This window comes from Falco rusticolus, chromosome 8 (genome assembly GCF_015220075.1).
Source record: "Falco rusticolus isolate bFalRus1 chromosome 8, bFalRus1.pri, whole genome shotgun sequence".
NCBI lineage: Eukaryota > Metazoa > Chordata > Aves > Falconiformes > Falconidae > Falco > Falco rusticolus.
The window spans coordinates 49427190-49446649 of NC_051194.1; the positions used below are offsets into that span (position 1 = coordinate 49427190).

Consider the following 19460-nt stretch of genomic DNA (forward strand, 5'->3'; position numbering starts at 1 on the left):
GATTGCAACTGAAATGAAATTCAGGAGGTATTCAACTGTGCATAAGGATTTAATTAAATCCTTCCAATACGTGACATTATAGATATTCATAACACTGAATTTTGATCCCAGAATTTTATATATTTCAGCTCTCTGTGTCTTGAATGGAAGTTGTTACATATTCAGTATTAGACATGAAAGAAAACAGAAAGAATTACTAGTATATGTATACAGCTATATAACATCCTGCCTCTGAAAAGCATGCAAAAGACATACACAGACATCACTGAGCTCTACAACATTCACTCATACAGGACTGCTGCAATGCCACTACTTGTATAATGAAAGGTAACATCTTCAAGGAAATGCAGGCATTTTAAACTATAGGATAGCTATATCCCCATTTCCTCCCACTCTCTAAATGCCAATGGCATTTACTGGCAACTGGAAGTTTTTCCTCTAGAAAGCAGCATCTCCAACATCACAGCATTCTCCCGGCACTCAGGAGTCAAAAAGAATTGGCAGCTAAAGGCACTATACCAATCTACATATTCTTCCCAGATTATAAAACTCTTGGTATTTTGGTTTGTAGTGCAAAAAGGGCATGTTTTTCTTCCTTCTCCCACTGGTATACACACAGGTTTTCTCCACATCTTTGCCCCATTCATTCTAACTCAACAGCTAGTAACACAGGAGCGGCCTTGGTTTCTCCCACAACTTTAAGCTGACCAGTTCAGTACAAAGGCATTTCTAACCGTAGGAAGTTCCCATTTTAATAAATGCAAGTTTCTAATAGTCTCACTACACAACACACATGAGATATAACATTGTAGTCATTCAACTCTGACCACAGGGGTAAAAGGCCCCCGAGAATGCATTGCAAAACTATATATAACCTATATATTAACCAAAAGGGCAATTGTTTGTGGAGTGGTTTTGTGACAGAATTCTGAATTACAACACTGTGTATGGTATAGAAAACTGAACATCTATAAGAGGCAGAAACAGATTGATCTTAGCCTATCAAGAATGAAATGGCAAGATATTAATGCCCATAAATTCATGCTAGAAAAATAGGTGCATTTCAGATAAAAAAATATATTTAAATTCTAAAGTGATAGAGCATCCTTTATCATTGTAGCACATAGCTAAAAGTAGTAAATTAAACACATACACACGATTCCTCTCACCTGAAATATCTAATGAAGCACTCCTCTCTCCTAATTTAAGTGCTCTGCTACTGTTCTCTGCTGCACCGCTCTGTTAACATTAACCTCCATGTGATTTCTGTATCTACAAAAACACACACTATGTTACTGTGGTTACTCTTGTTAAACAAACCTGCACACCATAAAGTCACACTTCTGTAAAGGATGTTGCAATATCTGTTATCATCAAGTAATATTTAGGAAGATGTATCTATTTAAAATGATACGACAAGTGATGCTATAGTTAAGAAATAGGATCGCCTTCAAAAAGAAGTATCAATGATTCCACAAAAAGCAGAGGACACAGAAAATGCTGTTGTTCATCATATGTATACTCATGTATGTGTATATATACATGTACATATATGTGTATATATATGTGTGTATACACACATAGTGCTAAATATTACAAGGTTTTTATACCCAGTTCTACTGGGATTCTCTAACATATTACTCAGATGAATAAAAGGATGAAGATTCCTTGTGTTCAGCATTTTTAATAGATTAATTCAATTTTTAGAATGGCAAAAACAAGGCAAAAAGATCAAGTCAAGAATAAGTTATCCATAGTTTGAGGCTGGATTTATGTACATCACATTATACTTGCTAGACAACACTGTAGTCTCTAAAAAAAGTACTTTCTCCATTTCTGTATGTGCATTAATCTCATTTGCAACACATTTGAACGATCAGCCTTCATCTTTAATGGTTGCTTTTTGAAAAATAGAACAGTGATCTCAACAGCAATTTACCCATGCTGCAAGTGACACATTCAATCTGTCCTTTCTAAACAAATACATAATGCATTTAAATAAGTAATCCTAGACCACACTGTTAGTCAGCACTGGAATATAATTTATCAGCACCCATTTCCAGTTTAATTTGCAAAAATAATTAATCATATGATGAAATTACAATTATATAAAGAAGAAACTATGTCATTATCTGTCAAAAGTAGTGCTAGACATATCTCTTACTCATCTTTGGATATGCAAGATTCTGAAAAAACTTATAAAATCAGACTTACATGTAACATGACCTTTTCTAAAGTGAGCAATTAATGTTCAAATCAGGCAAAGAGAGAGATGTATTTTTGAAGACTAAGACAATTAAGTAGAATTTTTGCACTGCTCCCCAAGTATGTGGTAAAAAGTAAATGGCTACATAAAATGCACATGGCAAACAACAATTTGGAAAAAAATCTGATGTATTTTGATTGCATAAGTAGCAACAGAATATTTCCTACAAATGACAATGGTGAATTTATCTGCCAGCACTAGCACTGGGGACATAAGATGAAGGATAAAAAATATAACGCATTACAGAATATTAAGGTTTAGAATATTTTGAAAGTTTTTGGTCAAATCCTGTAAACAAGAGATTTGCTTTAGTGGAATCAAGATTCCACATGAGGGAATAAAAATCAACAATCACTTTGAACCCCTTAGTCACACTAATCTTTACATAGAATCAGATTATTTGCTAATATTACCCAAGCTTACCTGTACTGTTACACAGTAGGCAGTACCTCATGTTTACAGAAAGTCAGTTACCTTTAACAAGGGTTCACTCAAGTGTTCCTCACAACGTGAGGCATGAAAAGTTATTAGAACAGTGGGAGCTGTTCACCAATTAGCAGGATTAGGTAGGCCTTTATTTCTTAAACAGGAAAGTGAATATTAAGTAACCAAAACAATCTAGTTTTCAACGCAGTCACAGAAACTAAGTTGAATACGAGGTTGAACAGTAGGGAATTCAGAAGATAAAACCGCCAGATGACTTATGTACCACATTACCAGAATTAGATGAACAAAACTAATCAAAATGTGCTCTATCAATCACCAGAAATTCCTGCCCAGATTCAAAATACTGCAAGACATCGCAACCCTGAAATTGAAGACATTTAATATCACAAGAAGAAACAACAATTTTGTATTTTCTGATAAAGTAAGTAATTTCCATCTTCCACATTCAGGTTTCATTGTTTCAGAGAAAAGGGAGAACGACAGAAGCCACTTCCTTATATTGGGTCTGGAGAAAAGGGAGAAGAGAGAGGAAACTCTCTGGTTCACTAAATAATATGGTGCAAACCAGCAAGATCAACAGGGGTCAAGACAAGACTCTTGTCCAAGGGGAACTGACTCCTAGTTTGTTAGCATCACAGAGGACATCCTTCAAAACTTACTTCTGCAAGTTCCTAACTTCATGGTCACCCCTATCTTGTCATACCTCTCTTCCACAGATTTATCACCCTCTAGCTTAAGGTAACTTAAGTTCTAATGATGATACTACTTTTCATTCAGCTTAGACCACAGAGTCTTGTCTTTATACAGTAAGAAATTAATTACTGTTCAGTAAAACATTACAGTCTACAAAAAGCATCTGCCTAAATATAAGAAGCCCGCATCTGGTTACAGAGTCAAGAGAAAAGGAAAGTACAATTACCTTACAAATTCTGTAGGATGGAGAAAATGTCTAATTCACAAGTATTTGCTTTCTTCTTTCTCACAAAACAAGAAGTAATCCCTAAATGAGCCATATTTCATTGAAAATTACTTTGCATACCTCTCAAGTATATTTACTTTGCATAATCTTCACGATTATACTGACATCAGTAACAACAATCAGGTCTCACAAAAATAATGCCTCAAAAGGGATATTAAACAATTAAACAATCAGTATAAAAAAGTACTTAATTTTAAAGTATATTATTCTGGTATTATTCCTTGATTATAGGCATATAGTGAAAACATAAGTCTACACCCCTACAGCCTTTGAAATGCAGTCCTGGACATTTTATTGTAGAAACATGGGTCCCCATCACTCAGATTAAACAAAACCCTTCCAAAAATTTTGTACCTAGTTTGTAAATCAGCTAGAATAAGACAGGCACTGGAGTAAGGCTGTTCATCAGTTTACCCAATATTTCAGGCACACTGGCCAGCACGTTGCTCTTAAAACGGAGCCCATTCTTGAGAAGCTGGTTTACTCACATCAGTAAAAAAACAAAATCCCTCATCAGAATACAGCCAAATAAACTCAAACCCACATAAGCTTTCTAGTTACTTCATGGTGTAGTATGGGGCACAGGGTTCTGCAGCTATGCTTAAGTACATATTCCATTAGCGCCTTCTGGTCAAGACAACTGTAACACTACAAGGCTCTACCAAGAGATTCTTATCGCAGATGGAGCTCCACCCTTTCACATATTTCACACAACTGAGAGAGGGAATGCAAACAAAATATTGCTGACAGTAATTGTAAATACGTAAGAAAAGTTGTATTATGAGTTTCCTTCTTTACATAAGAATAGACTGGAACAAGTAGACTGGTACTTGGGACTTATTTTTCCCCACTTTGTGGCAAAAAAACCTGCTATGGTTTACTTCTGGCAAGTTAGCCATCACCTTTATTATAAAAATGTAAGACAATTTTGTTCAAAAGACACTTCAAGATTTTTATCTTAAAATACAGTTCCATACATGCAAAATACTGGAAGCAGATTCACCAATTTTCAGTAAATTTATTTCAAGCTTACTATTCACGTAAACAATTACAGAAAGCTAGAATTATTTTCTAAATGCATCAGTATGATGCAAGACTAGCACATATTTTTGCTTTGTCTAATGGAAAGACCATTTAGGCTGTATAAAATGCTAGTGATGGAAGTGTCAATCATTCAAACAACCAAATAGCTTTTTTCCTCCAAATTACGCTTTCAGAAGATTTTCATAGCTACTTAACCTCAGTCCCTCACTACTTGTGAGTTGTTAATTGTCTTAAAGGTTCCTCCTCTCACTCGTGTCCAGTAAATCTTTATCTCCAGCTACTGGGAATGTTCCGAGATTCACAGGTCTGTGTATTTCTCCAGACTCTCTGAACCTGAACTTCAGACACTGAAATCTAGCATGTACAGTCTTCCACCAACACTTGAATACTGTTTAATACATCAACCCCAGCCAGGTCAACTGTCATCTGAAGAACACTTAGAAGCCTACAGCCTGCAGGCTGTAATTCAGGAAGCTCCTTTCTCCATGTAAGACAAGAACCTGCCTCCACAGCCAGTCCTTTAAAGAAAGACTTTCTCCCATTTCAGTTCATTATACTCCACATCTAGCAGAAAGAGCTACTTCAACAGTACTATCAGGTGCCTTTTAGAGCCAAATCCCCCTAGACAACAGGTAAGTGAAGGCTGAGAAGGCTGAGCAGGGAACTGACAAAAATTAACTGGGATGCATATGCCCCGGTGGGACAAAGTAACACATTATATTGCAAACAGCAATGGCTAGTAAGTGGCAGGTAATTACAAAATATTTCTTAACGTGACAGTTAGGATGCAACTAACCTGCTAACTTGGGACTATATTCTATTCTTGGTGTCACTGGTTAGCTGAAGAGTTTAGTAAATCATTCTCTTTCCAGCTGCTTATTGTCGTCCTTGTTGAAAGACAGTGTCACACCTTCCAAATCTACTGCCTGTTTGCTTGTATGATAATACACCCCTGGCCTGTTTGAGTAAGAAAGAAAAGTTGTGTCAGAAGAGCTATATTCCTACTGGTTAAACTAACCCAGCTTATTTTTACACTAGTGGGTAAGAAATTGCTTATGTTATGGATCTTCAGGAAAACAGGAGTGCTAGTAACCTGTGTCAGTACAGGTGGAACTAGAACAAGACATGCATCTAGACTTAAAAGTTAAGTTTCAGAAGGCTACATAGCTTTTGCTTTTTCTTTTGCTTAAAGGTGCATATAAAGCTACTTGCTACTCCAGTATTAGTCTGAGTATTGCCAGTTTTAAAATGGGAAAAGAAATACCCCTTTGCTTCAGAGGAATGTTCTGAAGATCAGCGCGTTGATATTTAAAAACCTTTTGTACATCTGTGCTAAGCACCACAAAGGCCTCTAAAATTAACAGTTCTGTCTTCATTCTGTGCTAAGGACAGAGAGCAGAAATAGCACTTAATTGTCTTCAAAAGATGAAAAAAATATAAATAATAGCTTTGCACTAAACATATATAAACTTTTAATTAATACATTTTGATATATTAAAACACATACACAAACAACCATAAGTTGCTAATTTTAAAAAACTGCAAGTGGCTGCAATTTCTTAATATTAGGAGTAATTTCCTATTAATCTTGACAAAGCTATTTCAGATAAGTTCTTTGTGATTATAAGGCACCCTGGACTAAACCACAATGGGCTAAACAATCTGAACTAAACTACAAATATAGCGCATGGTGAAAAATGGTATATACACTGAAGACAGACATTTGGGTTACTATTTTCTGAATATTCTAAGTTTCCAGAGCATTCTAAGAGCACAACGTAAAAATGGATGGAGAGAGTGTGTGCTGATTAATTACGTACATCTCTGTTCCTATTTGAACTGTACATACAAGTTACCCTGTGAATAAATTGCAGTACACACTTACATAATATGCTAATGTGAAGTGTTGAAAAAAATGCTTGCTGTTAGCTAGAAGCATGACAGAGTGATTTGAATGCAAGTAAGAAGTAGTTAATACTGAATACTGTCTCTGTAAACTGATTTTGATGGATTTAGCGCCATCATTTATAAACCAAGAGACTAAACATGAAGTGCAATTAGGATACTGAATGTCTTCAGTACCAAATCCCTTGTGAATTCCTACATGAAATATGGAAGCTGTCACTCAAAATGAATAAATACTGCATTTTAGTATTTTATAAAAACAACAGGTTTTTCTCCGCTGTTCTCTATTAATCCAAATTTTGGAAACATTCCATCTCCTGGTTCCTTGCAAGTATCCAGAACAGTGAATATAAGGCTGGGCAGCTGAAACTGAAGTCTGCTTTTAACTCTGATCCAGACTTTCATTCTCCCTTTGGGTGAGTCCAGCTGTATCCAAGGTGAAACTGGGAATGCTTCCCATTTTTGGATTTAAGTGTTTGCCTTGACTATGTAACAGGAGGAAACTGCGTGGGCACTATCACCTGGAAGTATCACAGGCAGAAAACCCAGTCATGCAGGATGGAAACAATGTCATACAGTGCAGGTACAGCCTTGAACAATTCGTTTTAGACAAAACCCTTGCTAAATTCTAAAGCCTCTTTATTTAGTGAGGAAAAAATAAAATCAACAGGTTAAGGACTAAAATTAAATAATCACTATAGCCATGAACTATAAACTGCTGTAACGTTATTCGAGGTCTATTATCCAGTGCCAAGTAACACACAGATAGCTAGTTAGAAACCATGGCTAAACGAGTTATTACTGCATCAGCCATATTTTATGTGCCCGCTGACGTGTCAGAAAGCTACATGCAATATACAGGCTTTCACCAAAACAATGTAAAAATACATGTTCTGACCTTCTCAAAAATCTCATGTTTGCACTCTGCCTGCACAAGTAGAATGCCTCAAAATGCATGTACTCAAACCTTTCCTCTGTGATGCTGCCTCACAGGGCCTCGAAAGTTCTTTAAAAGAGAAAGGTCATAAATTCTGTTTTATTATGTAAGCACAAGATTGAAAATTCCTCTGTTGTACACCTTCTACAGTATTAAAAAATACAGATAATGGTAAGGTAGAATTGACTGTATGAACTGAAAAATTTCTAAAGATGTTTGCAAATAAGTGTCCTACACTACTGTGATTTTTTCTTTTGTATCTCAGGGCCAGAAGAGACTTTACTTTAAATTACTCATTAATAGCAGCAGTTTTTTTATTTTTGTAAAGCCATTTCTCTCAATGCAGAAAACTGTGAGATGGGCTCCCTCTAGAGTCTTAACTCTTCCACAAACTTTGAATCATAAAAGATTGCATAGGTCATTTATGTGTGCCAACATCTTAGTTCCCTTCCAAAAAAAAAGTTCTGAGATACCACTAGTGGAAAAAAACCTTCACGTTCCCAGTTAAATAGGTTTATGTGTTTGACAGATCAATGAAATTCTTAATACAGTGCACTAACTTGCTTTTCTCTGTATCACAAGATCCAAATTAATTTTAAGATATTTTAAAAACCTGAAGCTAAACTTAGAAGTGGAATCTTCTATGTGTATATTTTGAAAAAAAATTTAGATGAATGCATTATGCATATGTAAAAACATCCCTTTCACCTGAACACCTCTCAAAGTTCTTTCAGTAATTCAAGTAGAACTCACAGCAACCTAGAGTTTGATCTTGTTTGATTCAGGTCAGTGAATGCTTTCCCCCGATATGAGCATAAGAACATGCAAAAAGATTATTAGCTCCACAGCAACTAGTGAAAAGCATAAAATGTGTGGGTGGACAACTTCTGTCATCAACTAGTGAAGTATTTATTATAACTCATACCCATGGAAGACACATTATTGTATTCCACCAGAAGACAGTAATGGTGGAGGGAGGATGGTGAGTAACAGAACAAGACTGGGCTGCGTCTTCGTTCCTGCACCAAATATACCAGGGAAGAAAAGCTGAAGCAGCATCAATGGGTGAGTAGGCTGAACCAGGAAAAACACTGGCATTGTTAGTTTTTCTTCCCTCAGCAAAGGGAAATCATATTGTGAATCTCAGGATACAGTCCCTGACAGATTTCCATGAGCAGCTCCATGCAAATCTATAGCACTTCTTTCTCCACCTAACACAAACTGCAGTGATGAATCCTAGGGACAAGGAATACAGCAATTTTACAACAATAAGCTGTTTCATTTAATTTTCTATAAACTGTTAAAACAAAAAAACAAATGAAAAAAACCCTTTTGAATATATAAAACCAAGTGTAAATATAGCACCTCCCCAGCCTTGTGTTTTTACGTTCTTTTCTTTCCCACTCATGGGGAAAGAAAACACATGACTTTGCCTTCAGAAAAACGTATTATATTGTAGATGTGGCAGCCTTTTTAGAACAGATTACTTCCTTATAAATCTTGACAATTACAATGATGTAATTAACACAGCTGCACATATATGTTACAACAAAATAAACATGTGGATTAAAATCTGTCACTGACAGAGATACTACAAATCATAAATGCTTCCCTCGCTTCCTAATGCTATGATTCATGTTCTTGTTTCGCTCTACAGTTCCAGAGCTCAATCTCATATTGTACTTAAAAAAAAAAAATTAAAAAAAAATCATCATATCACTAGGTTAAGATGGCTATTGTTTTCTTCAGAACAGTTAAGAATAGTTTTCAGGGGGTTTTTTCCCCCACTGCAGATTGTCATTTCCCTTTGCAATTATCATTCCCTTTGCAAGGTACTAGATTCATTGCTAGGTCTGATATCACAGTCATCCTCTGCAGAGTCTGTCAAGGAAAAGATGCAATGAGCAAAGAGTCTGACACCTTAACTGTCTCACTCTTCCTTAAATTCTAAGGATGCACATGGAGAGCTGTCTGTACAACCTCTTAAAAAACAGTGGCACCGCTTAGAAGAATACGTTGAATGGCATCATGCAATCGCTTAGGCTTTTGATACATATATGCCAGAGTTCAGTCAGTTCATAGGACTACAGGTTTAAAGAGCAACAATATTATAGAAAAGTTTCTCATTTTAAAAAATCACCTTGTAATAGTAAGTAAGCATCAAGACAAATAGAAATAAATGCATTATGTCACAGTTTATGCTTCAGTGCAAAATCACACGTGTAATTACATCACACAGATTTTCATTACTAATGCAGTTAAGACTTCCTTCTAGATCTACCTATTAATAAAACAAGCTAGCATCTGTTATAATGGGTGGGGAAGGATTGTCAAATGTTACATACAACATCATATACATTTTTGAACACAAAATTAATTCAGGACCTTCTACAAAGCTCACTCTACCTTGAATTCATCTTAGCTTCCTTTCTCCTTTCCCAGGTCCTACAGCTCTCCACAAGCTCAGTAAAATATTTTTGCGGGTTTTGGAGGAGGGGGGTAGCATGCTTGGAAGGTAAGTTTTTGAAAAATAATCTAAGGAATGTATCGCTATCACGTTTGTTCAGGGAGAATCCCTTTTGGTCAATCCATATTTTATTTAAAAGGCATTCAGTCAACGTTCGTCCCAAACCTGAATACACTGTGTCCCACAATACACCATCAGAAAGCATAGTAATATTTAGTCTGTGATTAAAATAATTTTATGACAACATCCTACAAAAAATATGCTCAAACATGAATAAATTAAGCAGTTACTCTAAACCACTTGTCAACTGATTTCCTTAGGAAATTAGCAGTCACAGAAGCCAATCCACTATCCTATCTCCAGCAAGATAACTTTGCAGCTCCAAGGTGTTCCTGCAGCTAGTCCAGCAGACTGTTTGGCCTGGGGCTGAGCTGAGTCTAGGCATTCAATATTCCTAACCCAAAAGCAAGGCAGCACACTTTGGGGGGCTCTGATTTGTGAGGTGACAGGATGGCCTCAAAGCAGAGAGATCTGAGCCTTAAATTGCTGCATCCTACTTGAGACAACCCCCATGTTTTCTCCGTTCCTCGGAGGCAACAGTTAAAAATAGTCCTTTCAGCTGAGCCTGGTACCTTCTGATCCAGTGCTCTTCCTAACACTACTACTGCTAATCCATCCCGCTACTGAGATCAACGCGATCACACAGGCACAGCTCCTCTGCACTGCAGTCCATTTCAGACAAGTGCCTGCAGTCAAATATCCTTGACTTTACCAGCTGCAGCCCAGACTGTAGTAGGGAACCATGTCCAGGTGGAACCTCAGCCTACGTGGGACCCAGGTACCCCACCAGGGTACCCCAGGGGGCAAGGCCACGCACAGTGGCAATACCCTTCTCCAACAAAACTGGGATATGCCGACATCTCAGATCTGCCACTTTTGCAGGACAGGACCGAGCTCCTCGAGTGCTGGCCCACAGATGCCCACACCTGCCATCCCCCAGCACAGCTTCCACTACAGCACTGGCTGAATACTGGTATCAAAGTTGTTTACTCTAAAAGCAACTACAAAGCTCTTAGTAAATATCGCATTTTTGAACAAATGCCAAGCAGTTAAAAACTGCTTACATATTTACAACAAATATCAAAGACAGTCAGTGTGGAAGCATGTTGATTTGCCAACTATGTATGAATGCTAGTTTACATAACAAAAATGATTCACGGTAACTTTGGCTTACACCACATTCTGATAAATTCTTGGATCGTGTCAATACATTAGGGTATTTCTACAGCTGTTAGAACTATTACCTTCATTGTACACACTTAAGTTCTGCAGACATTCACACATAGAAACATCCTTTTTGTTTTTTTAAAGTATAATGCACTTCAGTGCAGTCATGGGTTGTGGGGGTTTTTTTGAACAAATGCACATGAATGCAAAGTGCCTACAGAAGTGAGACCATGTGTGCTAAACAGTTTCCTCTTACTTTGAAAAGTATTTCTTTAATTAATAGCCCTAATACTTTATAATTTCCTTATAAGAAATCACATACTATTAAAACGTTTCACATTAAACATAAATTGAGGACAAAGTTAAAATCAAACATAAGTTTGGGGTTTTTTTCTTAATTCAAATACCACTTGGTAAAGAAGTTGAAATAATCTGAGATTCCCAGCATTACGAAGAGGACACCATGATAATACTCCACGAGTTCAATAAAACTACACCAGTTCACACCACAGAGAAAGCAGTTTTCTGTTCAGGATCCAGTCCAGCAACCAGACTGGGAATTTAAAACACTCTGTGTTTTGATTCTAGCACATACCTTTACTGCAAGAGTCTCAAGTGCAAACTGTCTAAATTGACAGATGCTTTAAAAAGCTAGTGTTAGTTAGAAATCTTCAATTATTAATTATTAATAAAGTGAAACATAATAATTTAAGCATAGAAGTTAAAACTATATGATGATTCAGAGCATGAATTAGGAATCTATTTATGGATCATGAATTTTAACAGGAGCAAAGGGAACAATTTTAAAGGAATATAGATAAAAATAATTCCATTAACAACAGTTTCAAATTAATAAGCCAAGTTTAGTTGCTTATCATTCCTCAGGTTCATTAAGGCTGTCTGAATGTAAATCAGAAGAAATTTAAAATAATATATCAGGTTTATCCATCAGGCTTTTTAAACATTTTCTTTTCATCAAAAATTAGAAATACAAGGTGAATAAATGGACAATGCAAACAAATCAGTTTTAAATTCTCTGTACTATCTCAAAGGCTTAAACTGCAGCACCTTGTACAGTCTGATGTATAAACAATGATATATGTTGTACCAGTGGAAATGAATGTTTTTTCTTGCAATGCCGCCATCAGAAATCAAACTAAGCATGACAGCTAATACATAAACCCCACCTTATGTTAAGACAACTACAATATAGGTAGAAAAGGTCATGTTAATACAGCCTGTAAGGGTATGCAATGTGATGTTCCAGTTATTCTAGAACATGCTCATAATGAATAAACCTCCACCTACTTGCAAAGTGGAAGGGGCAGCGTTGTCACTGCAAAAGACAGCAGTCAAACACCTGTTCCATTCTTCAGGAGTAAAATACTAAATAAAACCAAAGGGATTACTTATGTGCCCAAAGGGAAGATGATTCTAAGTCTCAGTGACAACAGAACAGTTGTGCTTCTAATCTGCAAACAAGCTGCCACACAGTTTACTCCTACTGTGTATGAGAGTATGTAGAGATTTGATGAAGACCTATGGTTTCCACTACAAGCTGCATGTTACAGTTCAGGTTAGAAGAAATGCAACAGCCCTAAGGAAATACTGAGACACAAGAATACAACTGTGACAGACTTGTATGCTGACAAGGGGAGGTACCCTGCATTAAAGAGCACCACACAGCCCCATCACAAACCCCTCGCTCTGAAAAGGATTTACAAGAATAATGCTTATGATGTCAAGGGAACTATTTCTGTGAATAAATGTTCATCAGTGAAAGTTCAGAACCTAATCCATTAATATGAAAAATACTGACCTTAAAATAACCAATGCAATATGACCCCAGCATTCACTTTCACTGCCTCCAACAAGCATGGTTTGATATCCTCTAGCCTAAAAACGGCCAACTCTGCCTACTCCAACCCAATTTGCCTAATCACTGAGTCTTCTTTCTCTTGTTTGACTTTTAGTCCAGGCAGCTAAGTTTGGACTAAAGAGTCTACAGGGAATAACTGCACTCTCTGAAGAGCACAACACCCAGGCAAGAAGCCACAAATGGAGAGTGGAAAACCTGGGCTTCAGCCTGGAGCTAATACTTCAGCCGCAGATAAACACACACTAGCAGACAATGTTGAGGAGCAAGAAAGCTGTGCACTGAAGGGACAAAGCAGTACAAATACAGACTTGTCTCATTTCATCCTAATTCGTATCATCAGCTTAAAGTCAAACAATTTGATTTGCTGTTCACAGGCCATAGCCATAGTAAGTAGTTTTGTAAAGATGCGAAATCTTAGTACTGTAGTAAGAATGCTTTGGTTTATTGCCAAACCATGTCAGACAGCTTAGAAATGCTGAAAAGGGGCCAGTGCAGCATGCAAAGTGGCAGTAAGTCAGCAGAATTAGAGTAGGATGCTAAAAATCTGAAACCCCCAAAGGGAAGTTTAAATGATAAATAAGAAGAAGCAAGCCCATCTTGCATATAGACTAAATACTGTGAACATTAAGAAAGACCAAACAAATGGAAGCATTTTTGGTTTTGGTTTTTTTCTCTGTACATTGACAGATGACTGCCATCACTATTCTCTTCAAAGTGACACATCCACTATAATTTTTGAAAGTTTCTGCTTTGGTTTTAGACTGAAGAGCTGTGCTGTTGCTGTTCTTGTTCTTTAATAAAAACTCCTTCAAGGATACTAGGAACTGAATCATCAATATTTAAAACATCAAATATTGAAATACTCAGCCAGCTCCACCATCTGCTACACTGTGGTGGTTTGCATGCCCCCCTGTATGTGAAGTCTCACTTCAGGAGATGTGGAGCTCTTTAAGAATCAGGCAAGTTTATGGATGCATTGTATACAAATTAGCCACACTTGTCCTTAAATTATTACTGAATTAGGAAAAATTGTAAAGCCATGACAGAGTAGGGGAAGACAGGAGTTTTGGAATAAAGTCTGTCAACATTTTTAACCTTTTAGTGGACTACAGTGAAGCCATCTAAACATCTCTTCAGCTGTCTGCAAATCCTATAAAATACTGCAATTCAAAGCTTATTTCTACAAAACAGTTTATCCTGTTTAGACTTACAAAAGCATCAGTGTTAACACTTCATGTTCTTATAACAATGTCTGTAGATATTAAACTGCATTAAAACAGGTATAAAGATTTCTTGGAGGCATTAGGAAACAAAATGAGGTACAAATCTGTGGAACGTACAAGGGAAAAAAACACTTTGTAACACCATAATCGAGAGTTCAAACGATCAACAACGCACAGATCAAGTCAGATAGAAAGTACATTTTTGTGTTCAAGATCTGTAAAGAAACCCTTAAACCGTGAAGTATACATTACAGGAAATTTCTGCCCCCACAGTCATACCTCATTTTATCTCCTCATCTTTTCTAAACTGTCAGAAACTCTCCTTCTGACAAGCACCTTGCAAACAGCATTTCAATTGCACCAGTGAATCTCCAAATACACTTGAAAGTTACAGTCAAATAATGCTCTGCCTGTTCATAAAACACTCCATTTACAGAAGATTTTGAAAGTTTGCTAACAAGGCTATGGAATTCCTAGTGGGCTCCTCTGAATGTTTAGGGTTTAGTTTGGATTTGGCAGGTACCTTTCATTTGCGGAAGGGCTCCCCAGGAATTCTGCCACTGGGAATGACTGAAGAGTATCCTTTCTGCTCACACCCCTCCTCCCACCAGCTCCACAAAACATGATTTCATGTTGATTCTTCAGCAGTCTGCAGCAGAAATTAGTTTGCAGACACCATGGCCTGAAAGAGCTATATCCTATGACACTTGCAGCTATTAAGTATCAATGAAATAGTTTGCAAGAAAACCCCCAGCTGACAATTGGAAAAAAGTAAAACCCAGTTCCTCCTAAATTAACCGCCATGCGTCATACAGAAGCCTTTGAACTGCCACAGTCTGATTTAGCTTTTGATCTGCTTTAAACTGCTTGAGTTAAAAAACTTAAATGACAAAATCGATAAGTTAAAGTTCAAAATGTGCTAAACTGAACAGAATTTCCACTCAAAATCCCCTTCATTAACAATTATTGCATATTTCACAGCAGGAAAAAAAACCCTAAGTCCTTAGGAAAGCTGAATGCTAATTTTAAAGCAATCAAAAATGCATAGATCTTTTAAATTACAAGAAATGGCTCTGTAACATCTTGACTATTTAAACAGAAACAGATGGTTTACATGGCTTTACTGCTTAATTAAACATTTTACATGTTCTATAAAATGGTTATCTGATGACATTCTTTCCAGTTGGCTTTACAAATATAAATTTGCAAAGTAATTTTATGTATGCGCCATATTAACCAGAAAATTAATTAGAATATTCATATCCAGTACTAACTTAACAGACTAGTTTCTGTTTTCTAATACATGTGAAAAATCTAACTGTCCACCTCTTTCTTATTTCTTCTTCATGATAATTCTAACACTTCTTCATAATTCTACTGGATTCCTTTACTTCAAACAGTCGTAACTTAAAAGCCAATATTTTAGATTTTTCCTTCTTATCCCCTTTACAAAAAACAAAAATAGTGAAAACAGGAAAAATAAGATGGAATTTATTTTACGAAGATCTTAAAACCAACTCCAAACAAGATATAGGTATGGATGCTACTATGATAGTAAGATACAGCTACTGATGAGCATGAAAGATTTGAGAGTGACAATAATGAAGAAGGTTTGAAGAAATTGCTTAGAATTCATGTCATGAAAGACAGACAACTGTGGAAAGGTATGCTGTCCCCGGAGGAAATAAAATCAGGTTACATGGTTCCACAAAGCCACAATCACATGTTGGAAGAAAAAGAGGGATGCAAACAAAACATTGAGCATAGCGGGTAAAGTTTTCACAAAAACTTTACTGAGTACAAATTTGATGTGTTAATTCTAGCAAAAGGAAGGGTATCACAATTATTATTTATAGTTACTGGCATGACTTTTTAAAGCCAATTCAAAACAAATGTAGTAAAAGGTAGAAACAGGCAAACAACAATATAATCACTGAGTCAGGGGCTTGTTTAACTGTGTGACTACTATAGACAAACTTATAGAATGAACTTCATTCTTTTCTTACAGCTTATAGTTTAAATTGGTGAGAAAAGGTAACACATTCATTCTGTGCACAAATGGCCCTGCTCGGTTACACTTCAGTACAATCCTTACGTAAGCAGATGACAAATGTCTGTCACAAAGTGAAGCATGAAGTTGCTTTTAAGCGACTTGTGAGTCACGTAAAGTCACTAGGGTCACAGTCATTACAGCCTCCACCCAAAATCAAAAGCTCTAGGCACTAGAGCATGTTATACATTTTAAGCTACAACAGCATTTCCTGGTTCTTTCTGGGCATTTATTCAGCACTCTACAGCTCAGAATTCCACAAAACTTTGGGGGCCTCGTATGCTCCTCTTGACCCAACACAAGCCCACATGAATGAGCAGGGGAGCAAACCAAACCATTAACAAATACGCTTTAATTGAAGAAATACAGCCATGTCATTGCACAGTTCTTTATATACAACCAGTACAGTGTAGAAAGAGAAATAACCTTATTTTCATCTAGACATGCAGACATGTATTTTGACTAAAAATAGCAGTTTAAAAAAAAACCCAGAAACATTTTAGTGAGTAAATCAGAACATCAACTTCAAAAAACCTGCAGTAATATGCTAAAACTAGGATAGTTCCTAAAGTGATCAGAACCTGTAAGATTATAAAACAGTGTCTGCTCCCCATCTCCTTTAACACTCAATTAGACATTCAAAACCACTGACAAAAAGAAAGCAGAAAAACTCATGAAGCTCCATACCATTAGGAGTCAAAACCAAATACCTTAGTGAATATTTTTAGACATGCATTGTTTTCAAAAACAGAACAGTAACATAAATTAAGTTAAAGCTATTATTAACATTTTAATCATGCCTGAAGACCAAGAAATGTCTAGCCCTATATTCTTTTAGCTAAACAAGAGAGCTTTTACACTTTCCTACAATACATCATGCATTACCTTCTAACTACATATGAGAGAGAACTGATTTTGCTTACCTAGCAGTTGCTTATATTCCTCTAAGTGAAGCCTGGGCTGAAAAAGAGGAAGAAACACCTGATGGTTAGTTACACCAAACTGACTTAAGACTGACACACTTCATATGTTTTAGGATGCATTCTTTCCTTAATACACCTGAAAGCCCTTATATATCCTCATGTGCTAAATTAACATTTAACGATTGCAAGGCAATATCCCCACCCTATCTGAAAGATCCCAAGTCACTGAATAGGCACATAAAGAGATAAATATTGCAGCAAAAGGTCAGTCCTGTAAAAATTCTCATTAAATTCTGAAAATTGAAAATTAAAAACAAAGGAACCATCCACTGACCTCCTTTGTCACGTAACTGTTAGGAAGGAAATATAAATGGTTCAGTAGATAGGTTTTTCACCATTAGTTTGACAGATGTCTTTATTTCTGATTTCTGAGGTATGCTCCACTGGAGTGTAGTATCTTTGTCTTTGTTAACTAAAAATTCACAGTGGAAACATATGTTCAGATAGCCAAGACTAAGAAGCAAACACATAAAGCATGAATCGATTCTCTTTCAACAATGAGCTTTAGGTGCTTCTATGTCAGTTTGACATTGGCTGAAGTATCTTAACTCGAGTTTGGTTTTGTCTATGTAAACAAGAGTAAGCTCAGAGAGTGAACCGTAAGACTATTTGACGTTATTTCAGACAAAGCAAGGGCATGGAGGGGCAAACTGCAAGAAATTCTGGATTACAGGCATTGCAATATAATCTAGAATCTTTGAAACAGAAAATTCTTGCAAAGACTTCTGGCAATGTATACGTATTTGAGAACCTGCTTTCCAGGCCCGGTTCATAAAACCAAGTATGTTTTTTCTCCACAAACAGTAATAACTGGTAGCAAGCTCAATTGTTCCTAACCATACTTGAACTTTTAGAAGAAATCCACCCCATCCCCCAAAACACCCCGTCACTTCCCAGTCCCTTCATAACAGGACAGGACATAGCCCCACCTCAGTGAGGACCAGCACCCGACCTGAATCATGCGTTGTGTGATACTTGCTCCACGGTTCCCTGCCCAGCAGGAAGAGCTGTGTGCAGCGGGAAGCCTTCGGGGGAACGTGTAAGGCCTGATTGTGTTCAGAGATTTAGGCCGCTGTGGACGTGTATCAAAAAAGCAAGTGATGGGCTGCAGGGCGACCACCACTGTCCCTCTGCCAGCCCTCGGGAGCCGCTTCCCTCCACTACCTGCCTCGCTGAGGCGAGGGCACCTGCCCCGGCTGTAGGCAGCGTCCCTGAGGAAACGGGCCCCTTCGCTGTCTCGTCTACAAAGACCTGTGAGGCATCTCCGGCCAGGGCTCAGGGCACAGCCCGAGGAGCCCGGGGTGGGCTCTCCTCAGCAGCCGCAGCGCGCCGCTCTCTTCCTCCTGCACTCGCATCTCCTCACGCTCAGCCTCCCGACCCGCCAGCCGCTCCTCAGGGACGCGGCTGAGCCCTCCCGCCTGGCGGCGGCCCGCGGACCCCGCCACGGTGCCGCCCACCGCACCTCACACCCGGCCGCGGGCGGCGGGAGCGCGGGCTGCCAAGGGCAGAGGGCGGGCCCGGCTGTGGGAGGGGCCGGAGCGCCCCGGCAGGGAGCGGCCGGGAGCAGCCGAGCCCCCCGCCCGAGGCGGGCGCGGCGGCCACGTCAGCCCCGGAGCCGCCCCGCCCGCCTCCGGCCCCGCGCCGGATCCCGCCGCCGGTCGCCCTTCCGCCCGGCGCCGGGGTGAAGGCGCCGCCGTCCCATGCTGCTCCGCGCCCGGCTCGCTCCCTCTGCCGGCTCCCGCCGAGCCGCCGCCGCTGCCCTCCCTGCAGCCCGGTAAGCGCCGCGCCACCGCCCCGGAGCTCGGCCGGCACCGCGGCCGCGCCAGCGTGGAGGGCGCCGCGCGGCGACCCCGCCCCGGCGACGGCCCCTCGCCGCACACCCCCTCTCCGGCCGCCTCCCGGCCTCGCGGCGCCGTTACCTCCGGTCTCGCCGCGGCGGGCGGCACCCGGCGGCCCTCCCGGAGGCGGCGGCGCATCCCCGCGTCCCGCCGGCCCCCTTCGCCGTGGCGGGGCCAATCGCGGGTCCTCGGGCCGAGCGCGGGCGGCCGCCGGC

At 38.9% G+C, this 19460-nt stretch overlaps 2 protein-coding genes across 3 annotated transcripts in view; one reads left to right on the forward strand and one right to left on the reverse strand.

Annotated features, from left to right (window-relative positions):
* Positions 1–19426, reverse strand: part of PDE1A (phosphodiesterase 1A) — a 225403-nt gene extending 205977 nt beyond the window's left edge. The window contains exons 1-2 of one of the 2 annotated variants that reach the window (XM_037398200.1): positions 19327–19426; positions 17348–17384 (exon numbers count right to left, since the gene is read on the reverse strand). The gene's annotated coding sequence lies outside the window, so the exon portion shown is untranslated. Of the gene's footprint in view, positions 1–17347; positions 17385–18571; positions 18933–19326 lie in introns of those variants that run through there. The other variant, XM_037398201.1, reaches the window with a different exon arrangement.
* DNAJC10 (DnaJ heat shock protein family (Hsp40) member C10) overlaps positions 19079–19460 on the forward strand; it is a 32077-nt gene continuing 31695 nt past the window's right edge. The window contains exon 1 of the mRNA XM_037398198.1: positions 19079–19181. The gene's annotated coding sequence lies outside the window, so the exon portion shown is untranslated. The remainder of the gene's footprint in view (positions 19182–19460) is intronic.